Source organism: Panulirus ornatus, chromosome 56 (assembly GCF_036320965.1).
Source record: "Panulirus ornatus isolate Po-2019 chromosome 56, ASM3632096v1, whole genome shotgun sequence".
Lineage (NCBI taxonomy): Eukaryota > Metazoa > Arthropoda > Malacostraca > Decapoda > Palinuridae > Panulirus > Panulirus ornatus.
In genome coordinates this window covers 21,630,729-21,656,426 of record NC_092279.1, presented here as the reverse complement: position 1 = coordinate 21,656,426, position 25,698 = coordinate 21,630,729, and the positions used below count along the sequence as shown (strand labels likewise).

General features: G+C 47.2%; 1 protein-coding gene across 8 annotated transcripts in view; it reads right to left on the bottom strand.

The window, feature by feature from the left end:
• The window catches only part of LOC139766006 (uncharacterized), a 513,479-nt gene that overhangs the window by 288,738 nt on the left and 199,043 nt on the right, over positions 1 to 25,698 (bottom strand). Inside the window, exon 2 of one of the 8 annotated variants that reach the window (XM_071694063.1) lies at positions 9,597 to 9,660. The exons of the other annotated variants lie outside the window; for them this stretch is intronic. The gene's annotated coding sequence lies outside the window, so the exon portion shown is untranslated. The remainder of the gene's footprint in view (positions 1 to 9,596; positions 9,661 to 25,698) is intronic. 8 annotated transcript variants of the gene reach the window in all.

Genomic DNA, 25,698 nt, shown 5'->3' with positions numbered 1-25,698 from the left:
CTTACTACTTACAAGACACTTACTACTTACAAGACACTTACTACTTACAAGACACTTACTACTTACAAGACACTTACTACTTACAAGACACTTACTACTTACAAGACACTTACTACTTACAAGACACTTACTACTTACAAGACACTTACTACTTACAAGACACTTACTACTTACAAGACACTTACTACTTACAAGACACTTACTACTTACAAGACACTTACTACTTACAAGACACTTACTACTTACAAGACACTTACTACTTACAAGACACTTACTACTTACAAGACACTTACTACTTACAAGACACTTACTACTTACAAGACACTTACTACTTACAAGACACTTACTACTTACAAGACACTTACTACTTACAAGACACTTACTACTTACAAGACACTTACTACTTACAAGACACTTACTACTTACAAGACACTTACTACTTACAAGACACTTACTACTTACAAGACTTATAGATACAGGTGTAGGACCTCACATATACACGTGCTTACTTATAACATTTGTAGAAACAGTCGGATGACCCAACACGCTTACTTACAATACTTAATAGAAACAGACTTTTGTGACCTCAGAGATATACATTAATCATTTATGATCGTATATACATACTATACATAATTACTTGCAACCATATATACATAATCACGCGACCATATATACATAATCACGCCACCATATATACATAATCACTTGCGACCATATATACATAAACATTTGCGAATGAGGTTTGCACAAACATCCATATAACCACACACACACACACACACACACACACACTTCAAGAACACCAACACTGCAACGTCTGTGTGGATGGGCGTGTCCCCCCCACCACCATTCTCTCTCTCTCTCTCTCTCTCTCTCTCTCTCTCTCTCTCTCTCTCCTCCCCGAAGGAGGGAACAGCGATAATAACCGGCAGCATCCTGCAGGAATGTCCTTCCCTCCTCAACAATCCTACTGTGAGATCACCACACCACCCACCCTCCAGCTTCCCCGGGAATCCCGCTCGGCCATGATAATGTTATGTCCTGTTGTATACAAATGGAGGAATCTTCCTCCAGGATATCACATACAAAATGACGCTAGGTCCTCCCTCGTACTACAATATAAGATCGAGGATTCAAGAACGAGCGATCTGCAGGCCTCTACGCGCTACAAAGACCAGATAAAGACGGTAATAATCTGTCTACGACACACTAGCAATATATATATATATATATATATATATATATATATATATATATATATATATATATATATAACGATACCATCCCTTCTGGCAACCCGTGGCAAGAAGAAAATTGGCGAGGAAAAGTTTTCCGTGAAAGATACGAGAGAGAGAGAGAGAGAGAGAGAGAGAGAGAGAGAGAGAGAGAGAGAGAGGAGAGAGAGAGAGAGAGAGATCCAGGCACCGTCTGTAGGCATTTTTCTTACCAGGTCTCCGCCCCCCCCCCCCAAAAAAAAAAAAAAAGAGGGAGGGCAGTATCTGCAACGCATCTCCCGGAGGCCTCATACGCCCTCCCTCCCTCCCTCCATCCCGCCCGCCCTCAAAAGTGCTCGCCCGCCTCAGCCCCGCCTCGGCCTCGCCACGCCCTGAGGACAGCCCAGGAGCGACGATGCTCTCTCCTCCCTCCCGCCAATTCTCTGCCCCCCTAACCCGCGCTAGGACAACCTAACCTACAACATGACCAAGGGTCTTCGCACTGAGCCTCACCCAGCCGTGGGATGATAACATGTTCTCCTCCTGTGGAACCTCGCATCTGTCATCCTCGCTCCACTCGAGGGATAACAAGTCAGCAGTGAGGACGTACCAATTTCCCTCCTCCCTACACACACACACACACACACACACACACACACACACACACACACACACACACACACACACGCACTCGGCATGGCATACCAATCACCATGGCACCGCTCCAGCTGCCTTAATCCTGGAGGTGGTGGACTGCCCCTGCCAAAGCGCCCTAACCTTAACGAAAGCACAAGCAGCAGCATGGGAGGAAGGAGGGTAGACCCAGCAAGAACAACAAAAAAAAATAAGACACAACAACAACAACAACAACAACAACGACAGCAATCATCAAAAGCAGCCAAAATAGCATAAACAAAAAAAATAAGGAAACTAATAGCTTGACAAAGGAAATTCCGGGCACCAACACTTGAAGGCAGCTGCATCGAGGTGGACAACGGCACGAGTACATACAGCGACAGCAACACACACACACACACACACACACACACACACACGACGACAGCAGCACCAGCAGCGGTGGCACAAGCAGTGGTCGCCCTTCCTCCTCCTCCTCATCCTCCACTGGGGGAAGCCTCAGCCCGCCCCATCTCCAGACACCAGCGAGAGATAAGGACACGCTTTGTACCAGCCTTTTGGATACTGAGAGGTGGCAAAGCAGGGCCTCGCCGTCACGCGCCCGAGTTTTACCAGCTGGCTTGAAAGACACTTGAATACCTGGCATAGTCTGGGAGGCCAGCCACATTCCCAACTCTTTATCTGTGTCACACCACCACTAACTCCGTGAATCTTTGAGACTGAACAGAAAAAGAGGAACAAGAAAAAGTCTAATGGTGTTATCAGAGATGATTACAGAGCAGCCACTGCTGCTGCTGTTATATCAACGTAACAAACAAATGTAGGAATTGCGGGAAGGGAGAAGATAAGCAGAGTGGCCGGGTCCTGGGGCATAACATTACCAGGGGCTGTGGTGGTGGTGGTGGCGGGGCGGGCAAGGCAAGGCGGCAGCCACCACTACACCCCACCCACCACCACCATAGCCACAACACCACATCGATGATGATAAAGAAAATGGGTGATTAATTTTAAAAGGTCACACAAAGGCTCTGTCGAAATAGGGTCACCATTAGCGACAGGGAAAAGCCGCAGAAAGCGGCATCTTACACCACGGAGGAGAAGCACAGAGGAGGAGGAGGAGGAGGAGGAGGAGGTGAGGGTAAAACGACGTGATCGGAGAGCCTGAGGGACGACGGCCTAAGACGCCGACTAGGCCGGACGTGCTTGAGGAAGATGTTGGCCACCATGGGAGGGACACATGCTTACGGTAGCGCTTTTCAACCACTTCCTTGCTGTATGGAAGCAACACATCTCAGGCCGGCAGCGACTCCGCGCTTACGTGTTAACTCATCCAAAGGTGACAGGTGATGCCCGAGTCAGCGACGGGTGTAGGAGCACTGTGCACCGCCCACCACACACACGGGTGCGCACACACACACACACACACGCCCAGCGCACCCATGATTCACGCTGGCGGCTGCCGCTCCCCCGCTCTCATCTTACCGCCAGGGAGGGGTAATGATTACATCTTGACGTCGTCGTCCGCCCCTGGGACGTCCCCAGCCTCGGCCGTGAGCGAGGTCCTCCCGTCTCCCGGGTAGCCAGCAGGAAGGACACGGCGTTAAATCCCTCTCACACCATCCGCTCTCTACAGTTAGCGTGTCAAGTGGCGGCTGCCTCCGTACCATCCTGCACCCTTCGGTATCACACACACACACACACACACACACACACACACACACACACACACACACACACACACACAGCTACCTTCCAAGTATGGTTACAGGTGCTGTGGGCAGCGCAGCGCAGGCGTTACCTGGACAGACTACTAGACCCGAGACATGAGCCACCACCACTTGGTACACACCATACTGGAGCCCTAGTCTATACTTTCCTGAAGGCTGCAGCAAAAAAAGGCTCACATTAGAATACGTAACACTAGATCGGGTCCTCTCATTCTGCAGGTCATGCGGTACCGGAGAAGACTCGTAGTGTTTCTTCCAAGTCCATTCACCCCGAGAAGTGCTTTTCCATTTTCTGTGCGTTGAATGGATCTATTCCCTCCCCTCCCGGCATCGTTGTGGGGGTAACTCAGCGTGTTCCACAGCCTAAAAATAACTGCATTGTGTCCAGTTCAAAAACACTTTTGGTCGTTCGCAAGAATTTAATTGTTCGCGAATACAGAAATGAAACATGAATACGGGTTAGTTTCATGAATGAACTGGGCATTTCAGTTCCCAGAGGCGTTGTAACGACATCGTATTCTCATGTCAGTCGCAACATGGTCGCTCAGAGCACGACGGTTCGACCAATAGAGTATGACGGTAGAACCTCAATTCAAGTACGACGGCACGACATATAGTACGATGGTACGACCCTAGAACACGATGTTACGACCCTAAAGTACGATAGTGCGACCCTAGAGCACGATGTTACGACCCTAGAGTACGATGGTGCGACCCTAGAGTATGACAGAACGACCCTAGAGTACGACGGTACGACAACTGAGAGCGATGGTGCGACCCTTGAAGACAACGGCACGACCCTACAATACGACACAACGACCCCACAGAGCAGGACGGTTTTCTCCCTTAAACACGGACGTTACGACCCTTGGATACGAACGATACCCTGGTCGTCTCCATAAGAAGGGTCGTACCGTCGTCGTGCACAAGGGTTGTACGACACGCTCGAAAGTCAGGCCAGCCAACACCTCGACCCACAGACGCGAGTCAAACGTACTCCTTCACCCTCCCCTTTCGCCATCACTTTGACGTCATACCGTGGCTTTGGTGGCAGCTGTCCAGGGCTCCCGTATGACCCCCTCAGCCCAACACCTGATGACAATCACATGTAAAAAAAAAAAAGATAAAAAAAATGAGTGCAAAATAGACATGTAATCTGGGGGCTGTGTTGGGACGGGCCACGACGACCACGAGTCACAACTAAGCCGACGGATTACCGTGAGTCGAATGTAAAAACTATGATTCAACCGCCTGTGTAGTACACCCTCTCCTCACACACACACACACACACACACACACACACACACACACACACACACACACACCATCATGTGGTGCTACACCCACGTGCGGTACACATACGTACCTCCTCAGCCACAATCAACGCGTGGTACGCCCCCAGCCACACCGACGTGTGGTTCTAACACCCAAACGTGGCACACCTCCCCATCCACAGCCAATGTGAGGTTCACACTGCCTCTCTCTCTCTCTCTCTCTCTCTCTCTCTCTCTCTCTCCCCACGTCATGTGTTCGCCCTCAACGTCGCCACACGACCCAGCCGAGTTCCCCGCCACTCCCACGCCCACACGGCATCACAGGTCACTGCACACGGCAACAGCCACCCACGCGGGGCAACACAGTAGAACACCCACATGGCCCTCGACGCACCGTACGAGATAAAGACGACCTCGCAAATTACCATAAAGGTGCTAACCAGGGTCTTAGTGTATACACAGACCAGCTTAACTACAGTAATTGGGCCATCTTGGGCCGGCATTAGTACAAGACTCATATCACACTCGTACCCATCCAGCCTCACATGTACTCAATAATGACCCACGGTCAAGATCCCACGGCTCATTTTACTCACGCACTCATCACGGCAAATGGGCACACCACGGCAACGTACTCACCACTAGTGTGCACTGTATACACATATACCAATATATGTCACTACGGTGTACTCGGCTACGATTGTACCTACGGCCATCCCACGTGCATCTACCAGACGTACACATATACACACCAACCACCATCACGGGAAGCGACAGCAAAGGGAAAAAAACCTAAATCACACACACACACACACACACACACACACACACACACACACACACACATCATGTATGCAGACAGGATACATGAATCTCAGAAGTTATATGATGCTAAGGAATGCTCAAAAGATGGGGCCCCATAAGTGTACTAAACTACATCAGTATCCATACAGTCCTCACTGGTAATTACACACACACACACACACACACACACACACACATCCTCTGCTCCAACATGGCTGAGTTACTTGCGAGCAATAAACGTTATCCATCATCCGTTCTTGTGTTTCTACCAAAAGACTGTGTTCGGCCGCCAACTTACCAGCGTAGGTCCATCATCACCCATACACGAACGACCCGGGGGCGTTGCTCTAGCTCGGCAGTCAACTGAACAACTCCAGTTCAACGACCAACTGGACGATCCAATCTCTGGGCAACTGAATGAACTAATCAAAATCCAGCACCTGACTGAACAAATAGAGTTCCGTAACTTGGCTAAAGTGAAACACACACACAAAAAAAGATAAACCCAAAACCCATTAAGATTGTCAAAAACCTTTGGCTAATACCATGAAGTGTTGTCCAATTAATAACTAAGCAACACAAACAAACACACACAACACACAAAAATGATTCCACCATTATCATCCTACAAAATAAACATGGCGAAAAATCTAACCAACATTCCATCATAGTGGCGAATGGACACCGCAACTTTAAGTTCGTATTGAGGCCAACAGAAGCGCGCTGCTCCCCGTATATATTCCATCAGGACTTGGGGGGGTGGAGGACTGGCGATGATAACAAGACATCTCACAGACTTTTACCATAATCTATCATGACGCGGCCTACTTGTGATAGGGGTTCGATCAATTTCGAAATGATCAATACGGCTCGCATTGTCTAGATAAAGCTGGAAATTGTGTGACTGCGAGACATATTCCCCTTTACAGTTGTTTTCATCGAAATATGGAATCAGTATAACGTTTATTATAGCGAACGAAACGAAATGTCGCTAGTGATCGAAACAGTACAAAATTGAGAGAGCAAGGCTGCTTGCTCGTTCGTGTGAGGCCAGACCCATGGGAATATCTCAAAACCCTTCGTCTGGGGTGTCATAATATTTCACACAAACAGTGGTAAGATACTATTTTTACCGTGTGTACACAAACAACTTAAGCTATACCGTCTCGCCGTCCTGATCTTAGACCCATAAACGGAGTGATCAAATCGCACACGATATAAAAACGTCACAGAACGTAACTCCCTGGCTATAAGTGGACTGCATGCAAGAAGTCGCGGCTCAAGCACACGGTGAGACTGAACGGACCCGCTCTTGTGCACAATGCAAATACCCGTTCATGTTCATCAACCACTAGAGGTTTCCTTGGAAAAAAAATCCAGGTCAATTCACGGAGTATCAGAAAGAGAATATGCCAAACGTGTAAAGTAATTAATTCAGGTGGTTCAAAAGAAAAAAATAGTAACACACACACACACACACACACACCGTAAGCGATAGGAACCTGACTGTACTGCTGGGAAAGTGAATGCTACGTCTGAGGTGTCTTGAGTCAAGTCAATGTCTCGGATTCTGTCAGGGGCTCGACACTGACATGCAACATGGCAGACGCAGAGGAAATCCACGAACGAATACTACAACCATTCCTATTGTCGGAGTGTAAACAACTATAAATAGTGACGTAAACCCTCTGTTACCGTGCCTCTCATAATGTTATAGGCAACACTGAGGATCCGAACGCTTCACATCAGCGTTCTCCGCCCTCAGACATTATCTACAATGGACAATTCATTCTGGCGAAATTCTCCCCCGTGGGAGACAGCCTTTATCGCGCTTGTCAAATGTCCAGCCTCCTAAGAGTGTAAACACCAGTGGTTTACAACAGTGCCGCTGGAGGTTGATGCCTTGACACACTGCGACAAACCCCTCACAGTGCAGCGAACGCTTACACACCCTCTTCCTCATGTAACCGACCAAATAGTTTCCAGTTCGCGACGTCTCACCTCGAACGACGTTCACTGTGGCGTAATTCTCAGTTACGCTGCTTGCTCCAGCGAGCTGCGCAACGCCGCGACGGAGCGCGTCGGGTGGGATGCAAGGTAAAGCAGAAGGTAGCGACCACGAGAGCAGAATTGTTATATAAGATACTACCCAGCCTAAATATAGTCAAGAGGTGCCGTAGGGGTGATGGCTGTGGTGGTGGTGGTGGTGGTAGTTACGGTGGAGGGTGGCTGCGATTCCGACGTGCCTTCAGCCACAATCGCATCCACATAGAGACTGTCACCCAGAGTCGTCATGATAAAAGAACACGGGCGACCAGATCCCGGCTGATTATTTTTTCCAGTCGTTGAAGACTGGATGACAAGGAATCGGCATTTCTGGACCCGAGGGGCAGGTAGAAGGTAGAGGAGACAGACGCCTGGAGCCACCAGCGTACCCTAGCACGTCAGGGGATAGTGGGGCAGGCCTGGCCCAGAGTAGAGGCGACAACACCCATCCCGCCAGTGTAGCGGCTTGACCCGCTAAACGCACGCAAGAGGAACACGAAGGGAGCACAAACAGCAACAGTCAGATGGATAGATGAGCCCTTCCGAGGCGGTCTGTGACTGAGGAGGAGGTCGGAAATTCACGTTAGTGTGGTGAGCGTTGACCGTCAAATACAAGACACGGATAAATGCCGGTAAAACTTATACGTACAGAAGAACGAGCAAATAATGCCACTCCTGTTTGTTGACAGGACGTTACCAGACGGACTTCCAGCCGGGTGTTGGGCCGAAGGGCTGCAGGAACGGAGCCGGACGCCGGTGCATCAGTGGAACGTGGTATGGCCAGGCAGAAGACAACTGACACCCCTACAACCATGCAGGTCCTGCAGGAGTACACGACAGCAACATACAGCAAGAGGGATTCGACAAAGTTCTCTCGTCTCTCCACACCTTCTGACGTCGTCCTCAGGTGCCTCTGTTCGTTTCCAGGTGTCTTTACCAAGTGTCTCTTTCATTTCCAGCGGGGGCGGGCGACTACAACACCGTCTGGGAGCCGGATGATGCCGCGTGTATGTCCTCGGGTGTGATGGACAGACCTACTTTCATACCGTCCTGGGCTGAATAGAATGTCCTTTGGTGCCATTTTCCTTTTATCGCCTGGACTGACTCTCTCTCTCTCTCTCTCTCTCTCTCTCTCTCTCTCTCTCTCTCTCTCTCTCTCTCTCTCTCTCTCAAAATAAATCTCATCAGACACGAATAAAAGAAAACTAAAGTTACTCCACATTTATTAGTTTATAAATGGTGGAAAAATATTGGTAAGTCGCTTTAGGCTACACTATGATTGAACGGTGCAAGTCAGAGCCGCCTGGAGCTGACGCGGGCCCAAAGGAAGCGCTGGAATATCCTCCTTCTCCTCCTCCTCCTACCCCAAGAGCCTCTCGGGAGAGGGATACCTGGGAAAGGAGGGAAGGAGGGAGGGACATGTGGTAAGAAAGACGGAAAGACGTGATAACCTCCACACAAAATATATATTTCCCATATTCCTATTTTCTTTAAGAGATCAATTACTTTATTAGAATTTCTAAAGTTCATCCCTTCTCTCCCATATTCCTATTTTCTTTAATTTGATCAATTACTTTATTAGAATTTCTGAAGTTCATCCCTTCTCTTCCGTGCTTCTCAGAAAGCCTAGGGGATTCCGACCCGATTGTGGGCCACCGGATGCAGCCTACGTTCACTTAACTGCTCATCCCACATCACCTACACAGACGGTAACCGTACACCGGTATAGCCTCCAGCTCTCACGCGGGTGGAACATACATACCCGCCCCGGCTCAGGTGGCTGGCTATAAGCTCCTTAACGCTAGTATTGTGGCTGGTCTATGCCAGCGCAGGGGAGGGAAGATCACATGACCAGGGATGTGTTGTCAATACGATGCTCAGTGCACACTCACCTGTACCAGGGAGGTGTGTGTGGGTGACTGGGGGAGATGGATCGGCAGATGTGGCCTCACTCACCTGAAAACAGAGAGCAAAATGAACCTGGTAACATATGCAAACCTGATGGAAATGTATTACCCAGGAAAATACAAAGAAAAAAAAATTCTACACTCAATATAGAATTGAGACAAATGAACTACATAACTTACTGTTTATGGCATCTAAATCAGCCATTTAAAAGTTACTACTCACAACAAGATGCTATATATTTCATAAACGATAAATGACAGTTTTCTTTAGAATCACAAATAATCAGTCTCGAAAGACTGTCGATTGCGTCGACTGTACAGCAGATACAAGGCGACATAGCTGTCACAGCAACTGACAACATAATCTCATCTGATCCTCCTATGACTGTCTACCACAGACTCAGCAGTTCTGTCACATGAAACCTGAATAAAGTCGATCAATCTTATGCTCCTTCCTCTCTGACCCTTAACAAACCATGTCTATCTCTTAATGAGGATCTAACAATAGATATTTTTAGTATATAGTCTGCCTCTTGCTCCATCAACATACATCTTTCTATTATGCTTTTAATCTTCGTACAGCCAGTGGTAGTCAGTCCACACGAGAATCCTCCACGAGTCTTTAAAAAATATGAGTGGGTAAAAAAAAATATATGTTCTGGCCACGGGGATGTTTCCGACCTTCACGACATATAAATATACCCGACCCGAGCCAAGCTCTGCTGAGAGAGCAGCATCACATACAATATAGCATCTTGAGGCCACGCACGCTTCCTCACCTCCTGATACATTACTCACTTCCTTTCGACCGTCGATAAAGGATTGGAATCGACACGAGAAGGTTAGTCGCCTCGTCCTCAACACTCAGTAAGTTGTCCCTCCACAAGGGATAAATCAGTAAAGATAATGATAATTATTTTATAAGAACTATACTGTACTCTATCGTATGGACTGAAACTATACAATGAGTCTTATTAATAACACACAAAAATATATGTATGATCATTTCAAGTGAACTTGCAGTCGCTTGAAGAATGGTTATGGTTATGGAGAATCTAACGTCGCAAATACATTTCAAATATCTCGCCACTTTTTACGCATCATAAAGTGATTAACTAAATGTATTTTGGAAGTCTAACATACAATGGCGTCCGGCGTTCTTCCCCGCTCACTGAGCTGCTCAACATGTTTGTTTGAGAATACCATCATCAACACAACGCGAAAAGAATTCACTTTTCATCACCTTACGAAGCGCTAGGAGAACTGGACGCTGAACGGTGTATAAACAGTGACTGAGTAGATCATATGCTCGTTTTCTGTACGCTTGACGGTATATCTTACGCTCGTTTTCTATCTTGTGAAGTCATCGTCGCGCCATGTTTACATTGTGATTGGTCGAGAGTCGGCGCTTGGTTAACTACATGTTCACTATTGCTTTACAATGGAAAAAGTTCATCTCTGTTGTGATCAAAATGTAGCAGGAAACTCGCCTGACAGCCAGTAAAATCGAATTTGAGAGCGTCCATTACATTATCATTTGTTAATGAATTAATTTCGTTTCGTTTCGAAAACACACGCACACTATTTCGTCGCTGCCAATCGAGATGGGCCACTCTAGTTCAACCTTCCGTTCCCGATGCTGGTCATCAGATACTGAGTAATGTTAGCTGACAAATCATTCTTTTCTTCCTCTGCAGTTTACAAATTTTGCTGTCTCGGCTGCAAACTAAACATGAGCGTGTGGCACAGTGGTGTCCAAAAGGGCAAACATGAGATTATGTTCAGCCGGAGACTCTGTGGTGACCTGAGGATGGCTGGGTAGTGTATACCACTACTGGTTCAGGTCCCTGGGAGACGACGGCCCGTCCACACTACTACACCCCTACACAGCCACGATCATTCGTCTTCATCACGACACACACACAACAGTCAATAGTAATGAATATGAATATATATATATATATAACCAGCAGCATTCACTCACAACCCTTGTAGTCCTGAAGACAGCTCACACGTCCATCTCAAGGTGTACAATACACTGGGACCTCAGAACCCTGGGACATCCAGAACCATCAAAAAAGTACTCGCCACGATCATTTCCTCCCACTACCTTTTTATCCCACCTGAGTAATTCCATGGTGCGTGCTTCATCCTAGTTTGTATCGTTACGATAAAACAACCCAGAACGGTACGACGCTGACGAGACCAGTACGATCCACAACAACCTCTTGAAAACAACCGAGTTCTTGAGTGAGGCTCGAACTCGCTCTTGACAGAGGCTCGAACTCGCTCTTGAGCTCTAGAGGCTCGAACTCGCTCTTGAGAGAGGCTCGAACTCGCTCTTGAGTGAGGCTCGAACTCGCTCTAGAGTGAGGCTCGAACTCGCTCTTGCGTGAGGCTCGAACTCGCTCTTGAGAGAGGCTCGAACTCGCACCTGAATCCAGTAGGCTACCAGGCTTAAGAAAAGAAAAAAATTGTGACGGTCAGTGGTCCCCATTCTTCTGTTGACCATTCCATTACGGGTGTGTCCACACACTCGTAGGAGAGGATGGTGGCCGATAAAAGGGGTGCCAAAGAGTTCTAGGACCAAAAACAAATCCTATCCTGGGTCCCCCACCAAACCAGTGGGCTTCAACTACCTCTTCCATATACCTCACCGCATAGACCACAGTCACTTCCACAAACATAGCAGCTGTAGCATTAGCACTGCAATAGTCTTAACATAGTTTTTCGTCCGATCTTCGTCTCTCTTCATCTGCGTTCGCCTGCAGACCTGAATGACACATTTCAACCACGACCAGCCATCAGACTCTCGTCTTATTACGTCTCTCACTTTCACTTCATTCGCCTCTTATCGTTCGTTGTACCGTCTGTCTCAGCTCTACTTCCACTCAGGGGGAATCACTTGCTGTCCCAACTCGAAACTCGCCCAGTAGAATACGTTCTGCTGTCTACCTCTCACTACATCAGTGCTCCAAGCTTCCGTCTTCCATTCCGCGCCAGTTTGGCTACGTTCACCCTCAACCGTATGTCGTGGTACAGAACCTCCTCTTCCTCGAGTCATCTAAACCTAAGCTATGCCACGTACTCCCAGCGGGGGAGAAGGAAACCCCTCCTCCTCCTCCTCCTCTTGCAGTGGAAGTGTCAGCTCGGCAGTGGGTAAGGTTGGTACAGCTCGAGCCACGGCTGCCACTGCTATCGACAACCAGGTGACGAGCCCCCCCCGGCTTACTTTCCAGAGTCGCTCATCCCCCGCCCCGTATCCCCATCTCCCCGCCAGCTGATGAAAAAATAAAAAACTTTCGTTTACAATTTACTTTTCATTTACACCAATGTGTAAACACCAATGTGTAAAAAAGAAAGAACTCACCATCACTTCATTAATGAAAAAATAGGAGATTACGGGGTGCTGCCTTTGCCGGAAGAGTCTTCCTCACTCGACTGTCACTAAGGTGTCTTAATCTACAGAGACCGGCCACTGCTGCTGGGCAACGCGCACTGTAAAACAGACGCCCAAGCTGACGCCTTCACGGGAGGCGAGGTAGGCCAACAGGCGAAGAAGGCACTGGAGCGGTGCGCGTAAACGTAACTTGGGTACTAACAAATCACACCTCAATGTTCTTTTTTCTTTTTTTCGTGACAACGTAAACTTGACCATCTCAACAACTACACACGAAACACTGACAGAGAAAGAGATCTTGTGTCCGGATATACTTCAAGGCACTGCCGAGATGTGGGTCAATACAACATCAGATCGGCTCTCATGTAGAGTAAGGTTCGTGTTTGGTTATTGTGGATGTCTTCTTTCTTGTTGGTCCAGGATACATCATGGGGTTAGACCAGCTTGATAATGTTTTTTAACCTTAGTCACATCATGACAGTAGCAAGGAACGGGGGCTTTATGCATGGTGTGTGTGTGTGTGTGTGTGTGTGTGTGTGTGTGTGTGTGTGTGTGTGTGTGTGTGTGTGTGTGTGTGTGCGCGCATATCTTGGAATTTAATTCTATAAGAAACGAATCGCACTCATTAAACCGGTCAACGCATGGCCGCGCACACCCAAGAATCATCGGTTTATATAACTCGTGTAATTTTTTAATTCAACTTCAAGTTGAAAAAAAAAAATGAGAGACCGCTGGCGTGCTTATAATATAGTAGTTACAGATTAATTGTTCACTGACCCCGGGTATAGATAAATATACTTAAAACAGATGTCATTTAAGGACTAGAAACCAGAGAGTGACTTGGCTGTATGGTTCAGAGGAATCGAGACGGCGTTCCCCCTCACAGTCATTCGCTGGGTCCAGCGGTGTTTGTAAAAGCCCGAGTATCATAACCTCTCTCGGGCGACCATCGCCGTCATGAGCCACACTGTAGGGGGCTGATGGTCCTCCCGAACTCACACACACACACCCCAGTCACAACACCATCACCGGGGTGACGATGAAGCTTCCCTACTCGCACCACCACCAGCACTATAGTCGACACTGCTAATGCTCAGACGCGCTACACCCACACACCACACACACACACACGAACCAACCCTACGTCCTGCAACGTTTCTCATACTCTCCATTTGAGACAAGTATTCTCAAAAACTCTGATTCCTAAGACAGAAACCTCGTCTCCAAAGGAACCAGCAGCTAACATCTGCACTACGTAAATCACAGACGTCATGCATGGAACAGCTAACACTCCCACGGTGGCGAGGAGCGAGGTGGTGTCAGCGTGGGTGCAGACGTGCAGGAGGCTAAGGACAGATCCACCCGCTCCCGACCCAGCTCCTCGTTCCCACCTCCACATTACGTAACATCTTGTGAGTCATCACCCAACCAGTTCCTTCTTCCTTTTTTTTTTTAGAGTAAACTCAAGACTAGTGTGTGATAGACGCTAAGACTTATAACCCGTAATGACCCCATGATGTAGTTAGATGTAGTTAAAGACTGAAATATAGGCATGTTAAAATATCTCTCTGATTACCGGGTATTACGAGCACTTGATGACATCTTATGAGCTAACGAGATGATTATAAGTCTTCCGGGGAGGCAAAAAAAAAAAAAATAATAATATAATTAACTGCCTCATTACAAGATAACAATGCATCATTAGGGGGATCACTGATTGTCTCCTTAAGCGAGGTCGTTCCGGCCAACGTAAATTATCGTGTGATGATAACATTGATGAAACTGGATTTTCAAAAAGGGTGTTTTACCTCCCAAAAAATATATTCGGTAGATAACTGGCCGACTGGAAGACAAGCTGAGGCGAAATCTATATACGATACCTCCGGAAGGTTGTCACCAGTGTGTCCTGGAACTAGTTATCCAGGTGTTACACATCTGACTAATGGGGACTACACCCACCAGTGTCCAGGTGTCACACTGCTGGCTACACCCACCAGTGTCCTACTGCTGGCTACACCCACCAGTGTCCAGGTGTCACACTGCTGGCTACACCCACCAGTGTCCTACTGCTGGCTACACCCACCAGTGTCCAGGTGTCACACTGCTGGCTACACCCACCAGTGTCCAGGTGTCACACTGCTGGCTACACCCACCAGTGTCCTACTGCTGGCTACACCCACCAGTGCCCAGGTGTCATAAAACTGTATACTGGGCGCTACACCCGCCAGTGTCCAGGTGTCACACATCTGTTTACACCTGCCAGTGTCCAAGTGTCACACATCTGTTTACACCCGCCAGTGTCCAAGTGTCACACATCTGTTTACACCCGCTAGTGCCCCTGTGTCACACACCTGACTACTAAGACTACACCCGCCAGTGTCCAGGTGTATATACCACTACTGACAACTCCTGTATTTGGGGGACGCCAAATACAGGTAACAGCGGGTAGGTTAAGAGCAAGAGAAGAGATCTCAGGTCTCCGAGGACAAGGCGTTCCTGTTCCATGTTTACCTACTGTCGCCCCTGAGACCCGAGCGTCGGGAGGCGAGTTCGTACGAGAACGAACAGGAGTGACCCTGGCTGGCTCCTCTACTGCGACGAAGACTTCACAAGCTGGACCTGAAACTTAGCGAATACGACGGTGCGACTCGTGAAGAAGACGATGCCCCCTGAGCACGTCGGTGCGGTCCCTGAATACGTCGATGCGACCCCTGAATATAGCGGTACGACCCCTGAATAGGACGGTGCGACCCCTGAATACGAAGGTACGACCCCTGAATACGACGGTGCGACCCCCTGAATACGCGGGTGTGACCCCTGAACACGTCGGTGCGACCCCTGAATACGTCGGTACGACCCGTGAACACGACGTCGTGTTAAGATGGCCCGGCCACAGTACAAAAACAATGCGCCCCTTCCCTAAACTACACAGGCCTCAGTCATCCGCCCGGAGCCGTTTCCAAAGCACGCTGTGAATCACAATGGTCTTCGTACAAGAACCAAGAGACCATCTTATGGTGTGATGAAGACCCTCGCCATTCATCTGCGACCACATGTATCACCAGTTCTGTCAACACACTCTCATTACCTGCACTCGAGGGCTACCCACGTATTCCCGGCTTACGATACGAAGGACATATACTACCACAGCGAGTTAGCAGAAAGACTGTGTGTGTCGCAACAGGACTATGCCTTTGCCAGCGAACGCTCCCAGCATACGTAGAACGTGCTGACGAATGATTATCAACACAGCGATAACGCATCAAGTGGTCCGAGAGCGTAAACAATTACTTCTGCAAGTAGTATGCAAATCACAATATAAGAATGGCACGTCGGCACGGAATCCAAACGTGCAGGCAGGCTGGCATCAGGCTCGAGGTGTGAGACTTGTGATGATGATCGCAATGGACTGGCCAGTGCGCGCGCGGGTGTGTGTGTGTGTGTGTGTGTGTGTGTGTGTGTCGTAAAGGACTGAGGCTGTCCCACTCCTCTCCGGGAACTGGATACGGTCTCCACTCGGGTGGAAAATATATATATATATATATATATATATATATATATATATAGAGAGAGAGAGAGAGAGAGAGAGAGAGAGAGAGAGAGAGAGAGAGAGAGAGAGAGACTCTTGGAAAAGATGATTAATCTGAAAACGTAAACACCCGGAATCTCTCTCTCTCTCTCTCTCTCTCTCTCTCTCTCTCTCTCTCTCTCTCTCTCTCTCTCTCTCTCTCTCTCATATCATTCTATAAGTCATGAGTACTGCAACGAAACCACAACTCCCCATTCACAAACAGGCTTCACAAACCTTTCCGTGGTTTCCTACGGATGCTCATATGCCCTAGTTCAGTCCACTGACAGCTCGTCGCCCCCAGTTGAACACCAAGCCCCAATTCAATCTATCCCGCGCACGCCTTTCACCCTCCTGTATATTCAGGCCCCGATCGCTCAAAATCTTTTTCACCTTATCTCTCCATTTCCAATTTGATCTCCCGCTTCTCCTTGTCCACTTATGAAACATATTCTCTGTCAACTTCTCTTCTCCCATTCTCTTCATCTCTCTCTACCACATTCAACCACACTTTCTTCATCTCTCTCAACCACATTCAACCACACTTTCTTCATCTCTATCAACCTCATTCAATCACACTTTCTTCATCTCTCTCAACCACATTCAACCACACTTTCTTTATCTCTCTCAACCACATTCAACCACACTCTCTTCATCTCCCTCAACCACATTCAACCACACTCTCTTCATCTCTTTCAACCACATTCAATCACTCTCTCTCTCTCTCTCTCTCTCTCTCTCTCTCTCTCTCTCTCTCTCTCTCTCTCTCTCTCTCTCTCTCTCTTACCCTATCAACAATTAATCGATCAATACACTTCTGGAAAGTATTTTCTGATTATATCTTTTACGACGTAAGTAATTTCCACTACAAGAGCTACAGTCTTACCATAATAACGATGTAAATATTCATGGCATCACGGGACCCAAGAATATCTAATGACCAATCTTCATCATCCTCAAAACACAGGGACGTTTTCATTTCCAAACTCTTCAAGTTTTTCCTTCTTTTCATGAAACCGTTTTCTTCCGGTTTCTACTCCCCCCCCCAACCAGACTTAAGAGCTTCACACACTTCGTTCCTTAGAATACGATGGTACGCCCCTGGAGCACGGCGGTAAGGCCCTAGTGCACGACGGTAAGGCCCTGGTGCGCGATGGTACAGCCCTGGTGCACGATGGTACGACCCTGGTGCACGATGGTACGGCCCTGGTGCACGATGGTACGAACCTGGTGCACGATGGTACGGCCCTTGGATATAATGGGCCTCTTGGCCTTTAACATGAACCTTAAGGGCAGGGGGTCAAATCAAAGGCCGGGCCATCGTACACCCAAAGGGTCGTACTGTCGTGCTTAATGGTAGTATCGTCGTGCTCAAGGGCCGTATCGCATTGCTCAAGAGTTATACCGTCGTGTTCAAGGGTCGTACCGTTGTTCTCAAGGGCCGTACCGCCGTGCTCAAGGGTTGTACCGTCGTGTTCAAGGGTCGTACCGTCGTTCTCAAGGGCCGTACCGCCGTGCTCAAGGGTCGTACCCTCGTGCTCAAAGGCCATACCCTCGTGCTCAAAGGCCATACCCTCGTGCTCAAAGGCCATACCCTCGTGCTCAAGGGCCATACCCTCGTGCTCAAGGGTCGTACCCTCGTGCTCAAGGGCCATACCCTCGTGCTCATGGGCCATACCCTCGTGCTCAAGGGCCATACCCTCGTGCTCAAGGGTCGTACCCTCGTGCTCAAAGGCCATACCCTCGTGCTCAAAAGCCATACCCTCGTGCTCAAGGGCCATACCCTCGTGCTCAAAGGCCATACCCTCGTGCTCAAAAGCCATACCCTCGTGCTCAAGGGCCATACCCTCGTGCTCAAGGGCCATACCCTCGTGCTCAAGGGCCATACCCTCGTGCTCAAGGGCCATACCCTCGTGCTCAAAGGCCATACCCTCGTGCTCAAGGGCCATACCCTCGTGCTCAAGGGTCGTACCCTCGTGCTCATGGGCCATACCCTCGTGCTCAAGGGCCATACCCTCGTGCTCAAGGGCCATACCCTCGTGCTCAAGAGCCATACCCTCGTGCTCAAGGGCCGCAAACCCGTGCTCAAGGGCCATACCCTCGTGCTCAAAGGCCATACCCTCGTGCTCAAAGGCCATACCCTCGTGCTCAAGGGCCATACCCTCGTGCTCAAGGGCCATACCCTCGTGCTCAAGGGCCATACCCTCGTGCTCAAGAGCCGTACCGCCGTGCTCAAGGGCCGCAAACCCGTGCCTAAAGGGCAAAAAAAAAAATTGCTTATTTACATTCCAGATTGACTCTCCCGCCTTACGTATCCCACAAACTTTTTTAAGACTCTAAACTTATAAACAAAAATAAAACTTATACAAGGTCGAGAAGGAGAGACACCAGGGGTGTAGACCTGACCACGGCCGGCGTCGGCCGCCCCGTCCCCCAAACACGAGAGATAAACAGAATAAATAAGTCGGTGACGTAACGACTTACTGAAGAAGACTGGTTGGCTGACAGCACACCCTCTACCCCTCGCTCCTCTCTCTCTCTCTCTCTCTCTCTCTCTCTCTCTCTCTCTCTCTCTCTCTCTCTCTCACACACACACACACACACCAGACACGACCCGGAACCAACTCCTTTCTCTCTGTCCACACTTCATCCTCTAATCCGCGCCATTACCTCCCCAGTCCTCGCCCAAAACGCCCTCTCCTCTTCACGCAGACACTAGCAAAGCAACCAAGCTACATGCCATAAACACGCTCTATCCACCGCTTCCACGCCACTCCCCCGTAAACGGTATATACCCCGCTTCCACGCCACTACCCCATGCACGATATGCATTTTTCCAGTTCGTATCCACGCCCTATACATGTTCTCCCTTTCTTCAACGCCATTTCCCTATCCTTGAACGCCGCCATATTGATCACTCCATCAAACCACTCCTCCTCTACACGCCACGTCGAGCCGTCAGCCTCCGGTCTCACTACCCAGGCACACATGTGTACACCAGGAGGAGCCCCATCCACCCACTTCCTCAATATCACGTACGCAGGGCGCGAGCGAGCGCGCTGTGGCCAGGCGTACCTCGGCAACGTCTCGAACTTCCTGTTGTTTTTAACAGGACAATCTGTTACTGACACCCCCCCCCCTCTCCCCACGGCGGTGCGACCCGTGAAGACGAAGGTACGACCCTCCGTCACAACGGTACGACCCTTGGGGGTCATGATGGCTCGGCCTTTTAGACCTGACCCCCTTTAAGAACTACGTCAAAGGGCCAGGTCATCATATCCTACAACGGGTCGTAAGGTCGCTCTCAAAAAAAGGGTCGTACCGACGAGTTCAAAACACACCCAAGATTCACAACATATCCTAATCCAATCCAATCAGAAGCCACCAGACCCAATTACGAGGGACTGGAAACCACATACAGAAAGATGCAAGCAGCTGTCTGCCACCTCTGCATCATTGCAGCTGCCTTCAACACCTGCCCAGCTGTGTATATACAGTTCTCGTCAGCCGCACAGGTGCTAGTCCAATGCTGCACGTGTGTTACACTGGATGGGAATACATGTGTCAGATACATACGTATGTAAATATCAGCCACACTTGTTTACATAACAGGTGTCGAGACGGAAGAACACGTGTCACGGTTCTCAAACGTTAAAAGATGGTGACACTGTGTGAGAGCGTGATCACAAACTCACAATCCAACGAGAGTGTTGAAGGAGTAACATAGCAATCACACTTGGCTACACTGCTCCATCATCATACTTGGTCACAATGCTCCAACACCACAGGTGGCCACAATGCTCCAACATCACACTTGGCTTCAATGCTCCAACGCCACACTTGGCTTCAATGCTCCAACGCCACACTTGGCCAAAATGCTCCAACATCACACTTGGCTTCAATGCTCCAACGCCACACTTGGCCAAAATGCTCCAACATCACACTTGGCTCCAATGCTCCAACGCCACACTTGGCTTCAATGCTCCAACGCCACACTTGGCTTCAATGCTCCAACATCACACTTGGCTTCAATGCTCCAACGCCACACTTGGCCAAAATGCTCCAACATCACACTTGGCTTCAATGCTCCAACGCCACACTTGGCCAAAATGCTCCAACATCACACTTGGCTTCAATGCTCCAACGCCACACTTGGCCACAGTGCTCCAACACCATACTCGGCTTCAATATTCCAACGCCACACTTGGCCACAATGCTCCGACACCACACTTGGCCACAATGCTCCAACACCACACTTGGCTTCAATGCTCCGGCGTCAGACAGAGCAACCAAATTACTCTGGCGCCAGGGGTTAGTGGCAGGGTAGGGTAAGGGGTGGGGGAATACAATGTCATAAATATCTTGCCAAGATTTGGCGTCGAAGATTTCGATAAGTAAAATCTTGAGGGAAAAACAACTGAATTAAGAGCAACTTTTAAAACTGGTACTGAGGAGGTCCTCCACACCCTCGTATATCTAGGGGTCCCGGGTTCGATCCTGGCTGTTGGAAGTTTGTAAGTTATATATATATATATATATATATATATATATATATATATATATATATATATATATATATATATATATAATATATAATATATATATAATATATGATATATAATATATATATATTATATATATAATATAAATTATATATATATAATATATATAATATATATTACCTCGAAGGGCGTGTGGCCTTGAGAATATCCTTGAGCAGTAAACAGATACAGCAACAACAGCAATTAAACTATTTATAACACCACCACAAAAATCATACACACACACACACACACACATTAAAAAAAAACACCGGGTTAAATATCTCCCCACCCCACTCCCCTAACACAGTTATACCCTCCTTGTCCTCAACTTAAACGGGCAAAAAAAAAAAAAAGTATACTACACATAAGAAAAGATAGCTTTTAGGAACTTGGCGCGTGGTGCTACCTGCTGTGAAGGCCTTGGCTCAGTAGACGGACGAGAGTGACAAGAGGAGAGAGAGAGAGAGAGAAAGAGAGAGAGAGAGAGAGAGAGAGAGAGAGAGAGAGAGAGAGAGAGAGAGAGAGAGAGAGAGAGAGAGAGAGAGAGAGAGAGAGAGAGAGAGAAGACAAGACCGTGACGCCAACAACGGATCCTAGGGACCGTGATCACGACCACCATGCGACACCCAGACTCTCATGGAGGCGATGGTACAACCAACCAACCAACCAACAGCCCCAGCGGCTGACCCGTCATGCACCAGTAACACCAGATCTTGGCTACGCACCCTCACCACCACTGCCACACACACACTCACCAGATACCCCCGTCATGCACGCACATTAACGACCCAATGGGTTTTTTTTTGTCCTCTTTTCACGTAGACGAGTCATCATGTGTGTGTGTGCTGGGGTTAATAATAATAATAATAATAATAATAATAATAATAATAATAATAATAATAATAATAATAATAATAGCACTAATAATAATCATAATAATAACTAATAATATTAATAATAATGTCTACTATCATTATCATCCTTATCATTATTACTATCAATATTATTATAATTATTATTATTAACTAATTATAATCATTACAAAAATAATAATAATCATAATCATGATAATAATGCTAACAATAATGATTATCATAATAATTATCAATATAATAATGACAATAATAATAATAGTAATAATGATAATAATAATAATAATAATAATAATAATAATAATAATAATAATAATAATAACAATAATAATAATAATAATAATAATAATAATAATAATAACAATAACAATAATAGTGAGGGTCAAGTCAATTGGGAGGTGAGTTTGAATGGAGAAAAACTGGAGGAAGTGAAGTGTTTTAGATATCTGGGAGTGGATCTGTCAGCGGATGGAACCATGGAAGCGGAAGTGGATCATAGGGTGGGGGAGGGGGCGAAAATTTTGGGAGCCTTGAAAAATGTGTGGAAGTCGAGAACATTATCTCGGAAAGCAAAAATGGGTATGTTTGAAGGAATAGTGATTCCAACAATGTTGTATGGTTGCGAGGCGTGGGCTATGGATAGAGATGTGCGCAGGAGGATGGATGTGCTGGAAATGAGATGTTTGAGGAAAATGTGTGGTGTGAGGTGGTTTGATCGAGTAAGTAACGTAAGGGTAAGAGAGATGTGTGGAAATAAAAAGAGCGTGGTTGAGAGAGCAGAAGAGGGTGTTTTGAAATGGTTTGGGCACATGGAGAGAATGAGTGAGGAAAGATTGACCAAGAGGATATATGTGTCGGAGGTGGAGGGAACGAGGAGAAGAGGGAGACCAAATTGGAGGTGGAAAGATGGAGTGAAAAAGATTTTGTGTGATCGGGGCCTGAACATGCAGGAGGGTGAAAGGAGGGCAAGGAATAGAGTGAATTGGAGCGATGTGGTATACAGGGGTTGACGTGCTGTCAGTGGATTGAATCAAGGCATGTGAAGCGTCTGGGGTAAACCATGGAAAGCTGTGTAGGTATGTATATTTGCGTGTGTGGACGTGTGTATGTACATGTGTATGGGGGGGGGGGGGTTGGGCCATTTCTTTCGTCTGTTTCCTTGCGCTACCTCGCAAACGCGGGAGACAGCGACAAAGTATAAAAAAAAAAAAAAAAAACAATAATAGTAATAATAATAATAATAATAATAATAATAATAATAATAATAATAATAATAACAATAACAATAATAATAATAATAATAATAATAATAATAATAACATTAATAAAAATTACCCAACTCACCACTGATCCAAACCCTACAGTACGGCAACATTGCGCGCGCCTGACCCATCCATCGCGGGTGTACAACACCACCACCACCTGCTGCTGCTGCTGCTGCCCCCACCACCACCTTCAGTTATCGCCCTTGTCTCTCTGCCTCTTTTAATCGTCACGTTCTGCCCATAAACTCATGAACCAAGTCCCGGCACAGCTCACTTTCACTCGACGACCCCCTTCTCTCTCTCTCTCTCTCTCTCTCTCTCTCTCTCTCTCTCTCTCTCTCTCTCTCTCTCTCTCTCTCTCTCTCTCTCTCTCTCTCTCTCCCCACTTTCCCTTCCTAGCCATGACTCTCCCACTTCCGCATCACCACTCACCCACTCACTAGCCTCCTTGCCTCCCCTCCCCATCCACCCCCAAAGTAGTATATTACATTATTCAACACAATGGAACATGAACTCAGTACAGTCAGCGGCTATCAGCTCCTCAATGGTCATATATATATATATATATATATATATATATATATATATATATATATATATATATATTTTTTTTTTTTTTTTATACTTTGTCGCTGTCTCCCGCGTTTGCGAGGTAGCGCAAGGAAACAGACGAAAGAAATGGCCCAACCCCCCCCCCCCATACACATGTATATACATACGTCCACACACGCAAATATACATACCTACACAGCTTTCCATGGTTTACCCCAGACGCTTCACATGCCCTGCTTCAATCCACTGACAGCACGTCAACCCCGGTATACCACATCGCTCCAATTCACTCTATTCCTTGCCCTCCTTTCACCCTCCTGCATGTTCAGGCCCCGATCACACAAAATCTTTTTCACTCCATCTTTCCACCTCCAATTTGGTCTCCCACTTCTCCTCGTTCCCCCCACCTCCGACACATATATCCTCTTGGTCAATCTTTCCTCACTCATTCTCTCCATGTGCCTAAACCATTTCAATATATATATATATATATATATATATATATATATATATATATATATATATATATATATATATATATATATCGTAACGAACACGTTAAACGGAGAATCAGAATATATAAGATTTGCTCTCTCTCTCTCTCTCTCTCTCTCTCTCTCTCTCTCTCTCTCTCTCTCTCTCTCTGTGTGTGTGTGTGTGTGTGTGTGTGTGTGTATGTGTGTGTGTGTGTAGTGCTTACGAAATGAAAAAAGTTCATGAGGGAAGATTAAAAAAAAAAAAATGGAGGAACAGCGGAAGACATAACAGCTGTCCCGAGTGCAGAGGTCAATACTATGCCTTCCTTCCCTTCCTTCCCTCCCTCCCTGCCAACGTCAACTACTCTCTCTCTTTCTCTAATTCCTCAGGGAGAGCAAAAGTCTTCGGCCTTACGTTTTCCCCCCAAAGGCTGGAACAGAGAGCTGGACAACTTTTAAAAAGATTTATCCATAAAAAGAAAAAAAAAGTTTCGTGACTGGACCTCTCTCTCTCTCTCTCTATCTCTCTCTCTCTCCGTTCACACCTCTCTGCCCATTATCATTTTTACCAGTACTTCCTCCACACTATGTGACCACTGCGCTACAATAATGTATATCCTGTACCACTGTACTGAGCAGTTACCAGCCAATCTCAGTCCACCGCCAGTGTAAAGTAAGATAATTGAGGTCTCTTGATAATAATGACCCCCCAAAAATACACGTACTTTTAACTGCATTTAGGTGTGAGCGGGCGTCATGTGAACTGTAAGCTCAAAATGACTCAAAACCTAACCTAACCTAACCCTAGCCTGAGCAGGCAGGATAAACACGGCCTGATTCAGTTTGGCAGTTTTCGACAAGACGGACAATTCTATTTCTTTAATGTCGACGAATCCAGTCACGGACCAAAGTCCTTAATCGAGGCCGGCATTAAATGATATATATATATATATATATATATATATATATATATATATATATATATATAAAATAAGGAGGAGGAGAAAGAAAGATGAGAGAAATGAAGGAAGGAAAGAAGGAAGAGGGGAAGAAGAGTAAAAGGAGGAGGGAGAACTGAAGAAGGATCTCAAGTGATATCAAGTCAATGGCATACGCAATCCCGAATCTGTTTGTGTGAGGCACAGCATTACGAAAGAAGCCCCTCGTCCCTCGCCTCGGCGTCTAGTGGTCGCCTCATTCCCTTAATGTCTTGCTTCCCACGTAATTACCATCCGTTTCCACTTTCCATTTCTTTTCAATCCTCCATCTCTCGAAGACATCCCTGACACTTTTCTCTCTTCCACAGTAAGTGAACTTAAAAGCCTCTAGCTTTTTCCTGTAACTCAGCTTTCTCAATTCCGGTACCACATCTGCTGCCTACTTCAAGGTCTTCTCTTACAGTTCTTTGTG